General features: G+C 38.6%; 1 long non-coding RNA gene across 4 annotated transcripts; it reads left to right on the top strand.

The window, feature by feature from the left end:
- Window positions 1–567: 567 nt before the first annotated feature.
- On the top strand, window positions 568–4,416 carry LOC132706654 (uncharacterized). 4 transcript variants are annotated; one of them, XR_009619621.1, is made up of 4 exons: window positions 568–1,830; window positions 2,155–2,405; window positions 2,674–2,833; window positions 2,889–3,143. It is a non-coding gene; the product is annotated as an uncharacterized LOC132706654 (long non-coding RNA). The 4 variants fall into 4 exon arrangements; XR_009619620.1 differs by lacking the exons at window positions 2,155–2,405; window positions 2,674–2,833; window positions 2,889–3,143 and adding exons at window positions 3,739–3,813; window positions 3,867–4,416; XR_009619618.1 differs by lacking the exon at window positions 2,155–2,405.
- Window positions 4,417–5,619: the final 1,203 nt, after the last annotated feature.

The following is a 5,619-nucleotide window of genomic DNA, read 5'->3' as shown; positions in this document are numbered from 1 at the left end:
CTTTAGCGTAACGACCCTATTGACCAATATCGGGGGGTTGTTTTTACAACCTCGAAACGACTGATAAAAAGATACCGGAGAGTGGCGATTCCGTTCGGTCCGTAAGGGGGGCGGCCGCGTATACGGGGGGCAATAAAAGTGGACGATTCAATTAGCCGGCTTCCCTTAACGACTCGCTTTGCTCTTTGTTGTTGTGTTTCGGGGTGGGGGCGGCTGCTGCCGTTGATCCTACGATCTTAATGCGGTGGTAATGCTTATTTAATAATGGTACTCTTTTTTAATTTTTTGGAAGTCGTATTGGTCAGTGTAAATGTGGGTTTTATTTGTTTTGCGAAAATTTGGATAAAAGTATATAAATTTTGCAACTTTTACACTGTACCAAAACACAACTTAAATGTAATTTTTAAATTATATGTTACACCTCTTCTATGAAATCAATATACGTAGTCCCCCTTCTAGTCGCTAGGTGGCACCACAGCTTTAAAGCAGAGCCAAAAAACTGTGGAATAACTTACCATGGACGGTATATTCGCCATCTATGGTCTTAACCTCATTCCTATTTTTGTGCTTTGGTGGCACATGTTCATTTTTATTCGGCGTCGGTGTTTTCAGCTTTTTTCAGCGTTTTTGGAAGTTAAATGGAGAAGTACAAGTGAGATTTACGTTATTCCTTATCGGATGAAGAAAGAACCTACCTACGACGAAAGATTAAATCTTTCCATCCGCGATTACATAATCGCTAGTGGCGTGGTTCCCATCAACGAGATTTTCTTACAATTGGGAGACGATTTCTTCATCGTCCGGGTTCCGATCGGAATCCCCAGAACTCGAAAGACCCCCCATCTTTCCCACTTATACGACAGCAGTCGTATGTAAGTGTTTCACAATTGGAAGCAATCCTTTTGTGAGGGGGTCGGCCATACATATGGTTTTATATTTTTTCGACATCGAAAAAATAGAGTTTTCTGGCTCGTCCGGCTATGGATGAGGCGCCCGGGATACTGGGACATAATGAACAATTTTTTATGGCTGTTGGAATGCATTTACTCCATCGTAAGTATATTTTTTAGGCCCTTCAATTAATTCTGATGTCATTGTTGAGCCCCTTGAGACGGATTTAAAGCAAAATGGCCTTTAAGCTATGGGGTCGATAGTCCCAACACAAAGTTTGATGTGTCATGACATTTTGGCAAGTCAGATTAATACCTTTTTGAAATCCGGTGTGTCCGAAGATTGTCTCAGTGACCTTTTGCGTTGATATCCTGTGCCGAAGAATTGCCGCTCAATAACTCTCCTAAATTGAATGTGCAGATGAAATCTGCCATCAACAAAGGTGGAAAGAAAAGGGATGAGAGACTGACTGCAACAAGGGGTGCTTTGATGGTGGTTGGTAGGACGCTCTTGACCTTGCTTTTGAAACCGGTTAAGGATGAGTAGTACTTACTTCTCATCGAAATGTTGAGTAATGCAATATTTGTTTTAAGCAAAATACACCATTTAGGTTCAGTATATAGAAGTTCAGCCGCGTTAAGCCTTTCGCTGCATGTATGAAGGAAGTGCTCGTTGATGCTTCTTTGCACTCTTGTTTATATGGAGAAGATTTGGCTGATAGGCTCAAATCAATCAGATTAGCTGCAGATTAGTGGCCGAGTTAAAGTCAGGTGCATCCGGAACAAGGCTTTTATAGCATACAAATTTAAACTCGACCGTCCCACTTCGTTCCCGGAAGTTGCAAGGCTGAAGTGGGTGAAAGTCATTGTACCCTCAAAAGAGGGAATACAGGAAGGTTCGAGAGGAAAGGGGGTGGAGTTGTGTCCCCAGGAAAAAATAGTAAGTACTTTTGTTGAAAGATTGCACGAGTTTCGGAACATTTGGAACTCTAGAACTCAAGATGCACAGATTCTACCTTGGTTAGATGGATATAAAATTCCATTTGCGAGGCCAGTTATACAGGACTTGATTACGACAGATCCTGTTTGGTCCCAACAAGAAAAAGATTCAATTTGTAATGTGGTCAAACACCTGTTAGAGATAGGTGCAATTGCAGTTTGCGAACCTTGTAAGAATCAATTTATTTTACAGATCTTTTTGGTTTCAAAATTGGATGATAATTCCTTGTAATTTACGGAGGGATTTTATGTGATGGCTAAAAAGTTTACAGAATCCTGAATGCCCTGTAAGGCAGCAATGTTACAAACTTGAGATTTTCTCAGATGGTACTCCTTTGGGTTGGGGAATTGTGCCAGAGAACTTTGGAGTCCTAGGGAAGCTCAGTTTCATATTAATGCACTAGAATTAACTGCGGCCTCATTTGGTCTCTAATGCTTCGCCTCGTATTTGACTAACTGCGAGACACTTTTGAGGATTGATAACACAACTGCTATTTTGTATGTAAATAGAATAGGGTGAGTAAAATTTCCTGTTTTAAACGAAATTTCGAGGCGCCTTGGGGTTGGTGTGAAGAAAGGAGGTTATGGGTTAAAGCATCTTACATTCGATCTTCCGATAATTTTGAAGCGCATAAGGAACCCACGAATTTGAATTTTGATGGTGAATGGTACCTTTCGGACAATGCTTTTGCTAAAATAACAAGCAAATTTGGATTCCCATAAATCGAACTGTTTGCTTCTCGCCTAAGTAAGAAATGCGGAAAGTTTATTTCCTAATTTCCAGATCCGGAGGCATCTAATGAAGACTCGTTTACTGTTTTTTGGAGCGACAGTTTCTTCTATGTTTTCCCCCCGTTTTGCTTGTTGCCACTTGTTTTACGAAAAATCAAGGCTGATTGAGCTACAGGGATCGCAGTAATCCCTTACGGGCACAGCCAGCATTGGTTTGCTTTTTTTTTCATGGGAGGCGTTGTAGTTATTTATTGTTTCTAATTCCAGACAAATTACCTTCTTCTTTTGACAGGAGAGGTCACCCTTTGTGGAAATCCCTTACTCTGGCTGCAGGGATTTTGTCAGGCAAGCATTCCAGAAGATTTGCTGGATATTTTTCTATCATCTGTTCAGAGCGCTACCTTGAGGCATTTAATACCTGCATGCATTTAAACTTTGGTGGAGCTTCTACGAAAGGAGGGGAGTGGAGTGTTATTACTTCTCACCTAGGCTGTATTGGATTTCCTTACTATTCATTTTAGACAAGGCAAGTCCTATGGCTCATTGAGTTCTTTCAGTGCAGCACGGCCTTATTTTTGGATCAGGTTTATTTAACAATGCAAATCTAACTAGGTTTTTTAAGGTGTTTATAATCTAAGGCCAAGTAAACCAAGATATAACAGCACTTGGGGCCCTAGTTATGTCCCTGACTTTGTAAAAGGGTTACGTTCTAATGACTTGTCATTAAAGCAATTAACTGTCATTAAAACAATTAAATTAGTTTCTCCTACTGAAGTTAACGATTGTACATAGAGTCCAAACGCTCTCTCTTATAGAATTGGTCAACATAAAATCATTTCCAGATGGATTAGAAATTAGAATAACGAATCAAATTAAGATTTCAGCTATAAATAAGACTCGACCTGTTTTTTAATTTTGCATAAATATGAAGATGTAAATCTTTGTGTGGTTTCAAATATATTATTGAGAGGGCCAGTGCTTTAAGAGGCAGTGAATCTCGTTTACTCATTACATTTAAAAAGCCTTGTAGGGCAGCAACTATACCCAACAAAAGTAGATGAATAAAGATAACTTTAGAAGATAGTGGTGTCTACACTTTTATTTTTACTGTTCACAGAACTCGACATGCCTCAACATCGTCTGCGTTTTGTAAAGGTGTTTCAATTGATATGATTGGAAAAACGGCAGATTGGTGAGAATGTTCTAAATGTTTTCCCCTTTTATATAATAGACCTATTTGTACAGCAAGTGCAGGCCTTTTTGTTAATGCCACATTTGGGACATAGAATTTTTCAGAAGGTTTGTTTTCTCGGATAGCCATTTATTTTGTATTTGTACTCGAGGCTTTCATAAACTTTCTGGATTTCCTTATATAGCCGAATAAAATCGTTTTATAACAAATTTGCTGAGTTGCCTTTGAAAGTCTACGTATATTGATTTCATAGAAGAGGTGTAACATATAATTCAATGATCAAACGAACTTACCTGGTAAGTGAAGTTCGATCGTAATTATATGTTACACCTCTTCGTAGAAATCACCCATTCCCGCCCAATTTACTGTTCTGAACAGTACTAAAATGCCCTTTGGCAAATTTATTATAAACGGGCTTTAAAATAGAATGAGGTTAAGACCATAGATGGCGAATATACCGTCCATGGTAAGTTATTCCACAGTTTTTTGGCTCTGCTTTAAAGCTGTGGTGCCACCTAGCGACTAGAAGGGGGACTACGTATATTGATTTCTACGAAGAGGTGTAACATATAATTACGATCGAACTTCACTTACCAGGTAAGTTCGTTTGATCATTGAAATATACGTCGTTAATGGCAAGGTGTTATCAATCAGTTACTGCGAGTCGTAGCCAATGGCGGCGACATAAACTTTTATTTAATTTTTAATGTTAGTTTACCAATAACTAGTAAGTTCGAAAACAAAAACATTAGTCTACATTTTACATATATGGCATAGTTTCTATATCAGGAAACGTGTTCCACATCCATAATCGTCTATCTTTACAATCATTATCTTAAAGGCCTCTGGTCATAGCCGTTTCAAGATTGTTTCTCCGTGGAGGAGCCCGGGTCCATATCTTTTTTGGAAACATGTTTTCATTTCTAATTTAATCAGCTGTGTCAGTTATTATCAATTCCAGGTGTTAGCATTTCTTGTTGATTTCACAGATTACTCTAGAAATAGTTTTCGAACCAGTTTTAAGATCCCACCATTTTCTTTCCATTAAAAAAGCATTTTTCTAACATTGATCTTCATCCCGATGATAAAATCCTTTGCAATCTATGCTTGAACACTAGAAACCAGTTATTAGTTTCATTAGTTTCACTTCTACAATTCTACTTCAACAATTCATCTCCTAACCAGCCGCGCACCACCAGAGAGCAGTCGATTAAGGGTACTGATCCACACACATTATTAAAAAAATCAAGAATTGGAAGCGGAACAACATTCAGCAAATTAAATCTGTCGAAACAATATGAAACCGAATAAGCTACAGGTATTTTGTTACTTCACAATTCAATGGAAATTTTTAAAAGTATTTCGAAAACTTATCTAACTTTAAGCTATAAAAAAGCGCAGTATTTTTGACCATAAACAAGTCCGCCCTATATAATGCACTCCCGCTAGTATATTTTGTTTGTCTCGATTAAACAATTCTCTCGTCGACGTCCAATCTCCATCCGTTCTTCTATATCATAAAACTAAATCTTTTCCCCGAGTCTCTCGTTTTTTAAATATGTTTACGCGATAAGAAACATAAAGGCTCTCTTGGCCGAGTGGATTTGTCTTCAGCGCTTATACCGCATGTCCTACTTTAGTTCGATAAAACCTCACAACTTTTCCCTCTATAAATGCCTTGCATAAATGATACTAACATTCGGCCCCAAGTTGAAGAATAAAAAAAACGGCGCTGTTATCGGTCGCCTCTGAATGACGCTTGCTCTGAGGTTTGACGTTAAATATCCCGATGCGTCTGCCTGAGGA

Source organism: Cylas formicarius, unplaced genomic scaffold, assembly GCF_029955315.1.
Source record: "Cylas formicarius isolate icCylForm1 unplaced genomic scaffold, icCylForm1.1 PGA_scaffold_8__14_contigs__length_24414737, whole genome shotgun sequence".
Taxonomy (NCBI): Eukaryota; Metazoa; Arthropoda; class Insecta; order Coleoptera; family Brentidae; genus Cylas; species Cylas formicarius.
The sequence above is the reverse complement of the archived record's forward strand: the minus strand, read 5'-3'. Positions and strand labels throughout refer to the sequence as shown.